The 17101-nt window shown below is 35.5% G+C and overlaps 1 protein-coding gene and 2 pseudogenes across 7 annotated transcripts in view; 1 reads left to right on the top strand and 2 right to left on the bottom strand.

The window, feature by feature from the left end:
• Window positions 1-17101, top strand: part of SOCS5 (suppressor of cytokine signaling 5) — a 49602-nt gene that overhangs the window by 208 nt on the left and 32293 nt on the right. The window contains exons 1-2 of one of the 7 annotated variants that reach the window (XM_039887238.1): window positions 100-304; window positions 16244-16488. The exons of 1 other annotated variant lie outside the window; for it this stretch is intronic. The gene's annotated coding sequence lies outside the window, so the exon portion shown is untranslated. 5 more of the 7 variants (XM_039887244.1, XM_039887236.1, XM_039887237.1 and 2 more) reach the window with 5 other exon arrangements.
• On the bottom strand, window positions 7472-7589 carry LOC120622275 (uncharacterized; annotated as a pseudogene).
• LOC120622462 (uncharacterized) lies at window positions 10608-10726 on the bottom strand (annotated as a pseudogene).

Raw genomic sequence — 17101 nt, 5'->3', positions numbered from 1 at the left:
CACCGCCCCCCGCCCCGGGAGGTATTTTCCATTTGGTGGGGGTTGGGGGGAGGGGGGAGGGGAAAAGGGTGAAGAGGGGGAGGTGGCTGGGGAAGGGGGTGGGGGCCTGGCGGGGGCATCCGGCGGAGCTGGGGTCCCCGAGCTCCGTTTGGAGGAAGCGAGAGTGCGCTCGCTTGGGCAGTTGGAGGGGACGGCACGGGACCGGCGGGCTGGCGGACTCGCCCTCTCGGTGACTGCGCCGTCCGGGCCCGTCCTGCCTGGCCGCAGGTGCCCCTGGATGAGGCCGCCCCGCGCGCCCGGACCGGTGAGTGACCCGCTCCCGGCCCGGCAGTCGCCCGCTCCCCGGCCCCCGCGCCGCCGTTAGCGGCCGCCTCTCCGGTCCCCCGTGCCCGCTCCCGGCGCAGTCCGCCTCCGGCCGGCGCTTCCACACCCGGGCGGAGGCAACATCGGCCCCCTGGCCGGGAAGAGGGCGGCGGGCGGTGGACTGCGAGCCCGGTGCAGACCGCGCCGCGCGTGGTGATATGCGAGTTGACAGTGGGAGCTTGCGCTTAGTAGGCTCTCGATGCATTTCTGTGGAATTGTTTTCCCTGTTGAAGGAACATAGAGAGCCTAAGGGGAAGGGGGTCTGATAGGACGTTCGTGATCCGGGTGGTGCTGGATCGGGGGTTGCGGGGCAGGCCACCCGAGACCGTGGGGCAGTTGCGCGCAGCTCAGGAAAGGGGGCACCGGCCAACTTACTTGGGGCTCCATGGCTCCGATTCAGGGGTCCTCAAGGTCGACGACAAGAGGCTCTTGGATCGGGAAAGTGACTGGAGCACCTCCGTGAACATGTGATTTAGCAAATGTTTTTACGGTGACAATGGTAGATTTCTTCTGGATGTTCTTTGGTTCTGTTTTATGAGGTTCTGTTGCTTTTATAGCAGCTCTTCTTCCCCTTCCATTCTCCCGGGTTTAACCCGAGGTTGAACGGGATGCGCAGGCGGGCGATGGAAGACCTCTCTGCAACTACTTGGGGTTCTAAGATTCTCGGATGGTGGAATTTGGGCATTTAAGTAGCTGAAGCGAAGTGACTTTCTGGACAGAGCCGAATTTAAAGAAGGATGCTAAGGAACAGTTTACACATTTTGGCTTGGTTCTGAACTTTGAAGGCCGGGGGATTGGAGTTACAAGGTGATTTTGACATTTTCTTTTGGCATTCCAACCAAAAGGTGCCCCGCAGCTGAACCTTGTCAATTATCCTTTAAAATGTATGTATGTGTTTGATGGTGTTTTTCCAGTTTTGCTGGAAATTCTCATAGCTGCACCTTGAAATTCTTGTATCAGCCTCTCTGTCTGCTGAAGATCTTTTCTTCAGGTTTCTCCATCTATAGCGGTGGCTTAGTTCTTCCCAATTTAACGTTTAGGCTGAATTGTACTATTATAGTTTGCTACTGAGTTTTATTCTACAAGATTAATAAGTAATTCACATGCTTTTTTTTTTTTTACCTTGCTTTTAATTGTTTCTTTACAAGGTCATGCAAAATTGAACCACAAATTCTATAGAAGCTTTAAGGTATTTTAAATGTTGAACTGGGAAGATGTTGGTAAGCTAGCAGCTCTAAAAAGCAATACTAAAATCAGGTTGAGTTTTCTAACAGTTGGGAATATTAATACCAAATGCTTAGTTTAATTTTAATAATATTGTATTTGCATAACACTCTTGAGAATGGGTTAGAAACATAGAAAATGCGTACCAAGGTTAGGCAGTGGCAGTCCACAGAATCCACCTCTCTAACAGCCAGTGAAGGTTCTTCGCTTCACAATCAGCAGCTAAAAATTGCACAGCTAGATCTTTAATCTTTTAAATATTTCCTTAATAATATATATGGTATCTTACTAATTCCTCAAAATTTACAAATCAAAAGCTTTTTTAGGGACTACTTAAACATATTTGAGAAAATTTTATAGACCAAATTTTTGCCCTCTGATATAATTCGTCAGAGAAAACATTTCTGCAAAAGTGTTAATATTTTCGGTTGGCACCTTCTTAGTTCTTGAATAATTAATGAATAATTACATTTTTTTTCCTCCCTATTGTCCTTGAATTTTACTATTCGTCCTTAGAGAGAATGTACTGGCACACAAAACAAGTCGCCTAAAATATTGAAACCTAACACCTTTTAACATTATATTAGCTTTAGCTTCTACATTATTCACCTTGAGACTTATCTATAGCATATCGGTGGTTGTAAAGGCTATCCCCTGTCACCTTTGTTTAGGATGGACTGTTTTCTCCATTTGTAGACCTAGGGGACAACAATGCTTAATGCCTACAAAGTAGTGTAATACCTAAACAGAATGAGAATGGGAAGCTTGGAAAAAATACCTGTATGTATGAGTCACAGTTCTAGAGTGGAAGAGTAGACCATGGAGATGATTATTTTGTACATCTGGGAACCAAGATCCAGAGCAGAGGAAGGGACGAAATTGCTAGTGATAGAGCCAGGGTTGATGGAAGGTCTCTAGAGGACTCTAGTCCAAGGTTTTTCTATTTTATCACATTCACAGCATTTATTTCCAAAGCATTCTAGTGCCAAATATATATGGTTTTTGGATTATTTATAATGTTCCCTTCTAAGGATGTGGAAGTTTGAGTCGACTAATTTTATACATGAAATGATTTAACATTGGATGAGCTTTTACTGAAAAGTTGAAAATGATATGCTGCATTGTTGGTGAAAGTGCTGCTATTTCTCTGTCATTGGAAAAAGACATTGTCATATCAATTAAAATATTAGATGAACTTCTTAGTGTATGCTAGTTTTCTATATTTTTAGCATATTTTTATGCTAAAATTTAATGGCATAAAGATTTTCAGAATTCAAAAGGGTCATATTTGCAAGATGAATTATACTTTAAAATATTATTTTCAATAAGTGTGGTGGTGGTTTTGTTATGTTAAAATGCATTCCATTACCTTTAAAAAGAGCAGTAGTATAGTTACATGATAATTGTGAAAACATAATTTCTATCATAGTTGTAATAGAGAAAATCTAGGTTTGTATCTCAGCCAGATAATAACATTATGATCTCTGGCAAGTGATTTAACCATTGTGTATTTAGGTTTCTTCATTTGTAAAGTGAGGGGAATACCTCATAGGATATTAGCACATAGTAAGGGTATAACATATTAGATATTATTTTTTATGGTTCATTAGATACAGATACAGGCACTTTTATGCCCATTTGTTTCCTTGCTATTAACGAACTCGCTGTGAGTCTACAAAAAAAATTTCCTAGGTAAATACATGATCTAATAATATAATAATAGTCTGCCTTAAGGGGCAGTAGTGCAAATGATGCTGTCATTTTTCTTCCTCCTTTCTCTGTTCACCTTGGTCCATTAATTAGGTGGGCATGTCAAGTTAGACTGGATGTGTCTGTTTTAATGAATGACATTGGGAGACCCTTGTAGTTTCATTATTCAGAGCCAAAATATTAATAATTGATTTGTGAGTATTCTACTGAAAATACAGCGAGTTCTAGAGGCCTACTGACTAAGCTTAGATGAGGAAACCAGGAGTTTTAAGGTCTGTTATTAATTGCAACCCCTTTCTGCCAGTGGAACCGTGAGATCATTGAACCTTGCTTTCTATTAAGTGAATATTTTGATGACCTCATTCATTAAACTGTTAGGTTTTAGTGATAAAATTTGTGCAACAACAATTTTGTAACATTTTGTTCTTTTTAATTTGCTATAACTCAGGTATAAGCAGTATTGTGAACATGTGGTTTAGCAAATGTTTTTACAGCGACAGTGGTAGATTTCTTCTGGATATTCTTTGGTTCTGCTTTATGAGGTTCTATTGCTTTTATAGCAGCTCTTCTTCCATTTATAGTCCTCATAATTTTGATTCTCAGGCATCTTTGTGGTATTTCCTTCTCACAACATCCTTACCTCCTGTAACAACATGTAACTTCTTACCACTTGTCACGCATGAGCCTATTTTTTATGCCTCTTTTTAAACATTAATTTCAATTATTATTATGATTTTTTAAATTTTTTTCCTCTTCTTTTTAATTCCCACTCCCCCCTACCCCCCTTCCACCCTTGACCTGTGGATGTTGCTATTTCCCCTTAAGAACTTGATCTCTGAAGGCGGGGCATCTCCTCCCACAGGCGCCCGGCATTTGCCCCTGGGGTACCTGGCATACTGGGGTATGGTCCGTGGCTCCACCTGGGGTGTGAACCTGGGGTGTGAACCGAGGACCTTCTGCATGTAAAGCAGATGTGCTAACCACTACACTATGGAGCCACCCCTAATTTCAATTATTTTTAAATGTATATCACATAGTATTTTTTAATTGCTCTTATTTTTAGAGTTTCATTAAAATGAATTTATTTTACTGGTTAGAGATTAAAATCGGAAACAAGTTATAGCTCAAAAGCATCCTCATTAATGGCAGTAGTAGATTCTTGCTCTATTGTTTTAGGTCTCAGGCAGATATTCTGTTGATGGTACTTCAGATGGTAAATTCATGGGTCATCCCTTTAGTCTGAAGTAATAATGCTAGCTGGGCTAAGCGAGGTACATGGAGCCATCAAAAGTTTTCAGGGTCATATTATTTTTTATAACTGATAAAGAATTTTAGTGTTTGAGAGTGACCAATTCCTAATCTTCATTTGATTAACTATTGTAATAAAGATTATGGAATTATTAAAATTTATTGTACATTTTTGGACTCGACATACTTTTAGGAATTTTATAGAACTTAGACATACAGATCTTTTCTTTAGGCCTATTAAATAATCTAATTATGTGATATTTAGTTAAATATAGTTTCAAAAGACATCAGAAATACCGTGTTATAAAATTCAACCATTGCTCAATTTTTCTTTAAGTTGGGATTTTCTTTATTCAAAAATAATTATGGCATTGTGAATTGCCTGGTACTCATATTTAAAATTCATAGAGATATGTACTGAGAGGATATAGACCATGCAAACTACTTAGCTTCAATGTAGATGTTAGAGAATAATAGAGAGAGAATACGAATCATTTGCTTTACCTAGCTTAATAAATTCTTCATCTGAGTTAGCCAACTATCTTACTTTTAAGGAGAGGAAAGGGCTTTTGAATCTGGTCAGAGCGGAAGTAATCTTGAAGGGTAACTGGCTAGACTATTGATTCATGTAGTGTTAGGTAAATTTATATCTGAGTGGTTTAACTAAAAATTAGTTGCCTGGCTTTATTCTATATGTAGGTGAAAAATTCTAAGGAATGACTTAAGAGAGACCATAATGACACTATTGCCAAATATAGTGTAGTGGAAATATATTTCCACAGGTTCTCTAACAGCTGATAAGCATTTTACTTATATGCTGTTTAACACCAAAATTAAATATACCTTTGCTTTGATGAGATATACAGTAATCTTTTATCAAAGCTAATAAGAGGAAGCAGTGATGATCATTTTGAAAAAATTAGTTTTGAAACAGGCTTATCTGCTCTGCAGTTGTCTTCAAATTATGGCTTCCTTATTTTATTTGAAGACTACTATAACAAGAATAATATCCAGTCTTTTTATTCTGAGCAAGATTCTTCAGTTAGCGGTGGTCATCAAGTATATGATATGCTGTATTTTAAGTAATTGAAAAGGATAGATGCTTAAGTGATACGTGTATTTAAAATGGAACATGAAAGATAGAATGATGGAATGGAGCTGAACTTTAAGCCTACATATATGGTGGGTAGCCAGAGGAAAGGAGAGCTAAGGTGAGAGAAAAATGTTGAGAAAAACCAGGATTCTGTGGGAGTTTTTTCCCTGCATAGATCCTGAATTCTATAGATAAGCATGTTTTTGTATTAGGAAAACTGCTAAAATATATTCTAAAACTAAATGATAAACTTACTAAACATTAAATATAATGCGTTGGGAGAAGTCCAAGTATCTTAAGGGTTAAAATCTGCATGTAGCCAAAGGAGAGCTGATTTATCTAATTAGTTAGTTTTTTACTTTCATTATTAACATGGAACAACAGTCTAACCTCATTATATTTCAGGTGATTGGTACTGGGACCAGTTTTTATTTAACATTTTTTATAAATGATTTAAAAAACAGACTGGCAGTAAAAGTTGCCAGGTTTGCAGCTGACAGGAAGTTAAAAGCCAAGCCAGCAAGGAGAAGCTACAGGAACATTCTTTGGTGAGTTTTCATGTAGCAGAGAACAAGATAATGCATTTAGGAGATATTCCAAATTATATGTCTAGGACCTGAGTTATGACTCAGAAAGGGGATCCAGAAGTCATGGAGATAACTTCCTTGAAGGTATTTGTTGTAGTTGCTGCTGGGCTGCAAAGTCCAAGAACCAGGTTGGGCATGGTTCTGAAAACAAAAATGATGATGTACATAAAAATAATTATAAAAGTGGTTACCATTTTTGACTATTATGTTCCAAGCTAAGTGATTTGTAGTCATTCTTTTATTTAATTCTCTTAATTCTGAAAGGTGGGTGGCATTATCCAATTTTATCAAAGAAGAAATTTGACTCAGGGAGGTTAAATGACTTTCCCAAGTCAGACAAATATGTGGTAGAATTGGGACTAAGGCCCTAGTCTTTTGACTGTTTATCCTAAATGTTTCCCAGGATAGTAAGAGGCACCTTTTAAGACTTGTAATAGTTTAATTTAGGGTTTATGAAGTGTTATTTTACTCTCTTGTTGTAGCCGCTTTGGATGTCATTTCCATGAGAGAGAGTGTCTAGATATTTTCAGAGGGTTTAGAGACATTCCTTAAATTCTTGATTAAAAAAACAATCCTGATTTTTAAGGAACTAGGGATATTTTGGTGCACAGTTTTACTCTTGAGATTGCTAAATCAACACTGGCTGCCCATTAAATGTTTCTCCTGTTGACTTTATAAAATGCTGGATCATTAATGGTCATTAATAAAGGCAACAGTTAAAAAATATATATTGTTTGGTAGAATAAGAGTCCAGAGATCTGGATTCTTTTAGTGGTGTTAAATAGTGGTGTGAAAACATTCTGATAGCAATGAAACAGGTATACTGTTCTTGCTCTGAGGAAGGGAAGCCATGAACTGTGCCTTAAAAGATGAGCAGGTTCATGAAGAGGGGTTACAGAGTTCTGGGCAGAGAGAATATAGCAGTATATTAGATGAATCACTGAACTTTTTGAACTACAATTTCCTCACATTTGAGTTAAAGTATTAGAAAAGTATTTTATATTTCACTTATTAGGGCAGTAGCTGCTGTTTATAATGTTACACACACACACATTTTATATTTCTTGATTTTGAAATCCCAAAAAATGAAGTTCTTAGAACCAAGTAAGCCTGTGTTAAAGTGCTTGGTAAATTTTTATTTATTTATTTTTATTTTTATTTATTTTTTTAGGCAAGGCAACCCTTGATTGACCTCACAGATTGCAAGGACCTTGTCAGCTTACAATCCCTTATTTTTTATTTTTTACACCTACAGCACCTGGTCTTCCTAAGTGGTCTCCCATCCAAGTACTAACCAGGCCCGACCCTGCTTACTTCCAAGATCAGATGAGATCGGGCTTGTTCAGGGTGGCATGGCCATAGACAGTGCTCTGTAAATTTTTAAGAGCTCTAGCAATAAGAGTGATAGAGAAATACTGATGTTCTTATGAAGGGTGGACAAAGAGGATACTGTGAAAACAGGTAGCAGGAGGAGAAAAATATAAGAGGAGAAACAGCAGAAGTGGGGAGGGGACGTGTTAAAGATGAAAGGAAATGGATGTGAAGAAAATTGAATTATAGTTCTCTTTGTGCCTGTCAATAAAAAGGAGAGTAATAAGTCTGTAACTGAAAACTTAATATTAATTTATTGTAAGGAAGAAACTCAGCAAGTAGTTGAAACATTTTACTCACTTTTCCATTTAGTCTGGACTGACCATGTTAATAAATAAGCTAAGTGAGAGTGGCTATATTGTCTGATTGTTTCTTCACTCATTACTGCTGTACAGGTTTAGCTAACAGTTTTAAATAGTGTAATGGTGCTCATAAAAAGAAAATAAGCTGGACTGAGTTACTATTTATTCTAGATTATTAAAAATGAAAAGACATATAGTGTGTGTAAGGAGAAAAGTGAAGTTTGGTCTGTTGAGTACAAATGAAAATTAGGAAATCAGACTAGGTAAAATGGGAACAAATTGTGAATAATTTTGTATGCTATACTAAAAGTTTGGATTTTTGCTTTATAGGCAGGGAAGTGACACAAATAGTTTGGTGTTTTAGAAAACTGATTATAGCAATAATAAAGAGAATAGTCTGGAGGAACAGATTGGAAACATTTGTTCACCAAGTAAGTAATACATATGGCAGGGTGAGTGAAGGAGGCAGTGAGTAAATGAGGCAGTCTCTCTGGCCTCTGGTAGGTAGATCACAGTCAAGGATGCCGTTTAAGTCTCTGCCCTACTTTAGGAAAGAGATTTTGATTGTCCGAATTAAGAAATTGTAGTGGGGATAGAAACAAGAGCAGATTGCAGAGCTATTTAGGAGTTTTAAGTATTCCAGACTCGGTTAGTGTTTGGAGGTGATAGAGAATGAGTCTAAGGTTCCTGACTTGGCAGTAGAATAATGTATATAAGTTTATAAGAGAGGGGGGAATTCTGAGTTTGCTTTCAGGTAAGTAGTTGTGCTTTTTAGATATGCATAATACCATAACCTATATATTAGTTGGAAATATGGGTTTAGCTTAGGAGCTTGGTCAGGTTTATAGATATGATTTGGGAAGCATAAAGTTTATAGTTGAAAGTTATGAAATTAGACGAGTAATGACCATAATTCCTAAGTAATAATGCATGCAGAACAAAAAGTAACTGCCAATACTGGCACTTAGTTTGGGTGTGTAGACTTTTTAAAATTTTTTTAGTAATCATAGGTTATTATTTTTTTAATTTATTTTTTACGGTGATATTGGTGAACGAAATCCAGTAAGTTTCAGTTGTACATTTTACCAGTAAGGCATATATATATTTACATTGTGTGTTCGCCTCCCATAGTTAAATTTCTTTCTGTCACCACATATTTGACCCCTTTTACCACATCTACCTCCCCTCTCCCCCCTTTCCCCTACCCTCTGGTAACCACTAGTTTATTGTCCATGTCCATGTGTCTCTGTTTGTCGTGTTCATTTGTTGCTTTTAGGTGTATATCCTACATATAAGTGATAATGTGATTTTCAAAGTTTTCTGTCTGACTTATTTCACTTAGCATAATTATCTCGAGATCCATCCATGTCGTTGCAAATGGCAGTATTTTAGACATTTTTTAATATTTACCTTTCGCCCACCTCCAGTCAAACCACAACTCCTTGGTCTTACAAGGAATACTTAGAAATATTTGCTGCCAGAAAGCCAGAACTACTTTAGTGTCCTTGAGACAGTGTACTTCATCCTGTCTGGCCATCCAATACAATATAGGGAATTCATAGATACACTTCATTATTCTTCACATAAAGTCTCTTTTTGAAATCCTGTTTGGTTCCTTGGGCTGTGAAGTAGGAATACATACTGAAGCCTAAAGGCTTTTTTCACCTTTAAAATCTAGTCCAGAGCAACTCTAATCAACCATTTCTTTGCCTCTCTTGCTCTCCTACCCTTCCAACCCTATAGAATTTAAGGCTCTGGAAAATAGAATGCACTCCAAAAGAGAAAAGTAAAAACAGCACAAGAGAAAGACCCTCGAAGAGGACTATAATCTTTTTCAATTCTCCTCCAAAGGTTTTCTCTAAACTAGGGAATGGATTTGGTGAGTCATTGAGAAGAGATGTCCAAATTCAGTAAAATAAAAACATCTTTTAGGAGCAAGATTTTCAAGTGCTTAGAGAATTTGGAAAGAATCTGAGGTGGTTTAGCACTTGTGGAAAAGATGAGTTTTTGGTTCAGTTTTAAAGGAGGTAGAAATACAAGTCTGTGCAGCGAAAGGTAAGAATAACACTATTAAAGAAGTGGGAAAAACAGTACCAAGGAAGTAGAACATTAAGGAAGAAAAAGCAAAGGAACTGGTAAACAGGATTCCTTATCTAAAATGCACAGTTTAAGTTGAGATTAATGAGAAATTAGGATAGTTAGATGATTGAAGACTAAGATTTGGATTTGGAACTTTTTGAAACACATGCATAGAAAATTGAACACAAACAGAGGAGTATTGTAACAAGACTTAAATGGCGATTAAACACTTAAGGAAGATGACAACTTATATATAGTTTATGATATATATAGCACTGATTAATTTGTAAACTACCTAAATCTCTTACATTTTTTTTCTTATTATGTACTTCTATAACTGTGGAGTAAAATTATATTCCTGGGCTTAAGAATTATATGAAACTCTTGTTTAAAATATAGATTCATCCATGTTACATGTAACAGTAGTTAGTTCCTTTTAGTTGCTGACTAGTATTCAATTATATGGATATACTGTAATGTAATTATTGTGGAAAGGGTTTCTAGTTTTCATGTTATGACTAAAGCTAGTATGAACTTTTTTTTTTTTTTTTTTTTAAGATGAGGCAAACCCTTATTAATCTCTACAGGATTGTCTTGTCCACTTACAATCCCTTATTTTTTTATTTTTTACACCTATAGCACCTGGTCTTCCTAGGTGGTCTCCCATCCAAGTACTAACCACACCCGACCCTGCTTAGCTTCTGAGATCAGATGGGATCCGGCTTGTTCAGGGCAGCATGGCTATACACTGCTATGAACATTCTTGTGCAGGGCTTTTTGTGGCACACATATTGTTGTGGGTGACGACCTAGAAATGGAATTGCTGGGTAATAAGATAGGTTTATGTTTAACGCAAGAAACTGACAGAACAAATTCCAAGATGTGTTTACCATTTTACACTTCTACCAGCAGTGTTTTTTCTTCCTTTCTTTTATAGAAAAGTTTGTGTACAATTGATGTTCTTCCTTAAATATTTGATAGAATTCACCACTGGGTCTGGTATTTTGTTTTTTGTGAAAAGATTCTGAATTAAGGATTCAATTTTTAAAAGAATAGATATAGGACTGTTCAGATCTTCTGTTTCTTATTATGCCTGTTTTGGTAATTTGTGTCTTTCCAGGAATCTGTCCATTTCATCTAACTTGTCAAATTTATCAGCTCGAAAGTAAATTATACATTTTATGAAACAGTATTTCCTTTTAATGTTAGTAGGATCTGTAATGACATTCCCTCTTTCATTCTTGACGTTGGATGCACTTTCTCCTTTTCCTTGTTTGAATAGTCTAGCTAGGGGTTATCAAGTTTATCAGTCCTTTCCAATAATCAACTTTTGATTTTGTTGATTTTTCTCTGTGGTTTATCTATTTTCTGTTTCATGATTTGAGCTCTTTTTTTAAATTTCATCCTTCCTCCTTATTTTGGGTTTTAATTTGCTTCACTTTTTCTAGCTTTTAAGGTGAAAGTTTAGATCATTGTTTTTTTTAATAATATATTTTTTCAGTTATAGTTGACATACAATATTATATTAGTTTCCGGTTTACAACATAGTGATCAAACATTTATATAACTTACGGAGTGGTCATCCTGATAAATCTAGTACCCTAGATCATTGATTTTAAAATTTATTTTTGTTAAATATTAACATTTAAAGCTGTATATTTTCATTATCATTCCATTCAAAATATTTTCTAATTTCTCTCGTAATTTTTTCTTTGACCCAGGAGTTGTTTTGAAGAGTGGTGTCAAATAATTTCCAAGTATTTGAGATTTTCAAGTTATCCTTTTGTTACTTTGTTTTCATTTAATACCATAGTGGTAAAAGAACATATTCTAAATAATTTCAATCTATTTAAGTTTGCTGATTGTTTTAAGATACAACATATGGTATATCTTGGTGAATGTTCAATGTGTACTTAAAAAGAATGTATATTCTCCTATTGCTGGGTCGTGTTGTATAAATATGGTTAGATTAGGTTGGTCTTCATATATCTTCTTATATTTTTACTAATTTTCTGTTAACTTGTTTTATCGATTACTGAGAGAGGAAAGTTGAATTTTTCACCTATTTTGAATTTCTCAGCTTCTCATTTCAGTTCTGTTGGATTTTATTTCATGTTACAGCACTATTATAGCACTGTTAGATACAAGCACATATAAGATCATGAATTGTCCTTTTTGATCTGTTTATTTCCTTTGTTCTGAAGTCTGTTTCAGATACTAAAATTTGTTTTGATTAACATTTGTATGGTATATCTTTTTAAGTCATTTTTACTTTTAACCTGTTTATATCATTATATTTAAAGTGGGTGGGTTTCTTGTAGAGAGCATATATCTGGGTCTTGCTTTTTTATACAGTCTGACAATATCTCTTTTATTTGGTGTGTTTAGACTGTGAGTTGGCAAACTGTCGCTGGCAGAACAAACTTGACCTGCCACCTGTTTGTGTAAATAAAGTTTTATTGGAACACAGTTATGCCCTTTCATTTACATATTGTCTATGGCTCCTTTTGTGCTACAGTGGCAAGGCTAAGTAGTTGGGACAGTGAACATCTGGTCCTCAAAGCCTGAAATATTTTCTGGCTCTTTACAGAAAAAGTTTGCCAACCACTGGTTTAGACCATTTACATTTAATGTAATTATTGATATAGCTATATTAAATAGTACCATCTTACTATTCTTTTTTCCTCTGTTTTCTGTCTGCTTTGAGGTAGTTATTTTTTTCTTCCATTGGTTTGTAACATCTCTCTCAAAAATTTTTTAGTGGTGGCCCTTATAATTTATTAATTAATTAATAACAGTGTGCCCTCAAATAATATACCACCACATGTGTAATGCAAGAATCTTACATAAGAGTATACTCCTGATTCCTTCCTCCCATCTTTTAAGCTTTGTTACACGTTTTGATTTTATTTTTGCTTTAACCCCATTGCTGTTCCTTTTGCTTTTCTCAAGCAGTTACCTTTTAGAGCAATTAAAAATGAGAAAAATATTTTTAATATTTACCTTCATTTAACCATTTCTTCAGATCTTCATTTCTTTCTGTGCATCAAGTTTGTATCTGGTATTATATATCCTTTGCTTGAAAAACTTCCTTTTGTAGTTTTTATAGTGCAACATTCTCTCTTTCTTTGCCTTCTAGGTTTTCAGGGTTCCGCCCCTGCCTTCCAGCACCTTAAAGATGTTATTCTATTATCTTATTTGCATAGTTTCTGACAAGAACTTTGTTGTGATCCCTTATATTTGTTTCGCTGTGTGTAATATGCTTTTTCTTTTGGGCTGCTTTTAAGATTTTCTTTAATCACTGTTTTTCAGCAACTTTATTGAGATGACACTTTGTGTGGTTTTGTTTCTGTTTATCCTTGGGGTTTATTGAGTTCCTCAGATCTGTGTATTGTTTTCATCACATTTATAATGTTTTTAGCTATCTTCAAATTTTTAAATCCCAAATATTTTCTGCTCAGAATTCAAATATATACATAAAAGAATAATTTTGTTTTTTAAATGGATTTGTGCAATTCATACTATTTTTTTAGTTAATTTAATTAACAGAGGTAAATTTTGTAAATGAAATAACACTGGAAAAATTGGTCTGCCATAGATGAATATTTATTTACTAGAAGAGATATTACTTCCTAAAAGATTTTTCTCTAAGCTTATGAAATAAGATCATAATTCAGTAAATTTGCTTAGCATAGACTGCATAATTATGCAGTCATAGACTGCATAATTCAGTAGATCTCTCAGGTGAAAAAGAATCAAGTTGTTGGCAAATATTTTCTGTTGGTAAGAACATAAATTAGTACAACTTTCTAAATGGCTGTCAGTCAGCTCAGGATGCTATGACAAAATGCTATAAATTTATGTTATTATAAACAACAGGTGACTTACAGACAACAGAGTTTATTTCTTACTGTTCTGAAGGCTAGAAATTTCAGATCAGGGTGCTAGCATGGCCAGGTTCTGGTGAGAGCCTTCTTCAGGATTGCAGACTACAGACTTCTTGTATCCTCATGTAATAGAAAGAGAGCTAGCTAGCTCTCTGGCCTCTTATAAGGGCACGAATCCTGTTTATAAGGATTCCACCCTCATGATCTAATTAATTACCTTGCCCTCATTTCCAACTACCATTACATTGGGGATTAGATTTCAAAATATGAATTTTCGGGGGACATATTCAGTCTGTTACACTGACAATTTGGCAATATTCTGAATCCTTAAGAATGTTCATACCCCTTGTCCAAAATTCCATTTTTAGGAATTTATTAGAAGGAAATAAGAGATGTGACCAAATGTATGTGTGCATGTGTATCACTTATTTATTACAATGCTATTTATAATGTTAAAAAATTGGAAGCCTCTTAAATGATTAAATTATGCTACAGCCATTATAACAAAATACTATAAAACCATTATAAATCATGTTCTTTAAATTTTTTGTTTAGTTTACCGTGTATAATAAAAATAATTGGCAGGTGATAAAAATCATGAGCTTTAAAGATAAAAGAAAATGTTCACAATATCGTAAATAAAAAGTAGGATGATATTTTGAGTTTCTTAAAAAGGAAACATTTATTTAAAAGGATATAAAATAAAATATGCCAGCCAAGTAGTTAGATTTTTCAGTCATCTCCTATACTATTTAATATTTTTCATATTTTCTACAATAAGGATGTTCTATGCACATCGTCATCCAAAAACAACTTTAACTTTTAAAATTCTGATAAAATTAATGATTGGAGGGATTTAAGTAATTTTAGTTTTTTTCATCTTGATTATGCCTTTTTTTTTGCAGATATTTTAGCTTGAGCTTTATCAGTATTGATTTAGTGAAAGAAATATTTATTCTTAGACTATATGTATAATATATATATATATTCTAAACTTTTTCCAAACTAAGGCAGTCTCCCATGTTTCATAGTTTGAAATTGTAGGTTTCTATCAAATACTTTTTTGTACATTTGAAAGGATTTAATACTGCTTTCTTTCCTTTTTTTTCAAAGCTGTTTTTTTTTTAAAGAAGTTTTAGTCTTACTTTCTCAGCCACTGTTACTGCCCACCTCCTTGCAGATGTAGATGTCCTTATGTTAAAGAATGAAAATCTTTAGTTTTCTCAATAAAATATATTTGCTGTCTCTGTCTCAGGCATGTTAAGCATATGGACCTGGTGCTCTTCAGGAACTCATTTTGGTGATTCAGCTTCACATTTATTGCTATATATAGAACATATTAGAAATCCAGTGGAGAAAGTTAATATTCGAAAGAAGAGACAAAGGAATGTTGTGGTTAATGAACAAAGAAATAGACATGTTCTCTAGAGAGGTGCCATTCATGCCAGACCTCAGAGAATGACCTTAACTTGAATAGTCTGGTGTCTGTTCCTCTGTCAGGGGAACTGATTTCATGCTAAGCAAATTTACTGAAGACTTATATGGAAAACAAAGCTAATTTCTTAATTTATATTAAGAAATAATATCAAGTCATGATAGTTTGATAGCCCACATCTTCGTTATGGGGCTATGTTTGCCAAAGAGATGTGAATAACTGGGTCTGCTGTTCAGAAAGTTTTCCTGAAGGCTTGAGACATTGGTACATTCTTTTATGATTACCTTATTTTTAGACTTTGTGAAGTGCTCTATAGCTGTGGGCAATTTTCTCAACTTCCTGAGCCTCAATTTTCTCATCATTACAATTGTGATAATAACTAGCTACCTCATAGGATTGTTGTGAGAACTAAGTAAGGTAATCCATGTAAAGTGACTAGCACAATGGCTAGCACATAGTTTCATTCATTAACTGTTATCAGTAACTGTAAGATGATTTGTTTTCTTCAGGATTTGAGGTCTAGAGGGTAAGGCACTGTTGACTTTTTTTTTGCTGCATGCAGACTTTGCTGGGAACTCTACTGCACTTGGTGTTGCAGAGGTGCTAACACTACTTGATTTATAAAAATATTGTTTTAAATCATAAAAATTAACTCAATCTAGTGAAGAACTGTGACAAATCTTTGCATTGTTTGTGTTTTAATATTTTGAGACTAAGGTAAGAATCATTTTTTTAGATAATTCAGTAGTGTTTGCTTTTCCAATTTGGCATTTCTCATTTGATATTTCTTGTAGAACAAACAAGTCCAGATAATAAATTTAATAAGCTGCTTTTACTCATAGATGACAACTTAGTAAGGTTTGTGTTCTATGGTTAATATTCCTAATTCTTATATTCGTATATTGTGATGTTGTAAATGACCTGATTCGATTCCCCTTTTTTAGATGACTTTACTGAGATGCAGAACCAGACTGAAACTAAGCCAGACAGCTGAATCGTAGGGGGTCCCTGGGACTGTGAGGCGGCAATGCAGTTGGGCTCAGGACAGTGAGGCCCTTGATGTAAGAGGTTGTGCTCTGGAAGAGGCAAGGAGAGTGGCCAGCTTCTCTAAAGAAAATCTACACATTTTAACTCATGTGTAGATCCAAGTCACCAGCACCACAATTGGAATTCACTATCCTTTCATATGGTATGAGAAGGCGGTATTGAATTTAATGAGTGAGCTTGTTATAGTCCTCACTTGAATAAATCCTGAGTGAGTCCCTTCTAGGAGCCCCTCCTGCCCCTCCTTCCTTGCTTAGCCAAATCCAAATCAGAGTAAATAAACAAATTTCCTTTTTATGTCAGGTACTATGCCTACTAACTATGCACTGTAGAGCAGTTGGGACTTAACCCAAGAGTTTTTAGTGGTAGAGCTGAGATAGGTCTTTACACTACAACATACCCTTCTTTTCACTGTATCCCAGTGCCTCTCTACATCAGACGAATTTATTTTCTTTTCTGAGTTACCATTTAACTTTCATGGGAGACTTGTCAAGGATTGTTTTGATGTCTGTTTAGATGTTATTCTTCAATTGCTCTACATAGCACTTTCTTATTTATAGTTCGGGTGTCTATCTCATGGATCTGTGTTGTCTCCTCAGCCAACTGTGAGAATGTATACCATTTTGATCTCTTGTGTGACCCTTACTTAGGGCTTGGAATATTTAAGCACTCAGTAATTGTTTAGCTAGCTTGTCTCTGCATACTCCCATTTCACTGATGTACACATAACTAAAACATTGCTTTTGAGCTTTAATTTG

This window comes from Pteropus medius, unplaced genomic scaffold (genome assembly GCF_902729225.1).
Source record: "Pteropus medius unplaced genomic scaffold, Ma_sr-lr_union100, whole genome shotgun sequence".
NCBI classification, from domain to species: Eukaryota; Metazoa; Chordata; class Mammalia; order Chiroptera; family Pteropodidae; genus Pteropus; species Pteropus medius.
The sequence above is the reverse complement of the archived record's forward strand: the minus strand, read 5'-3'. Positions and strand labels throughout refer to the sequence as shown.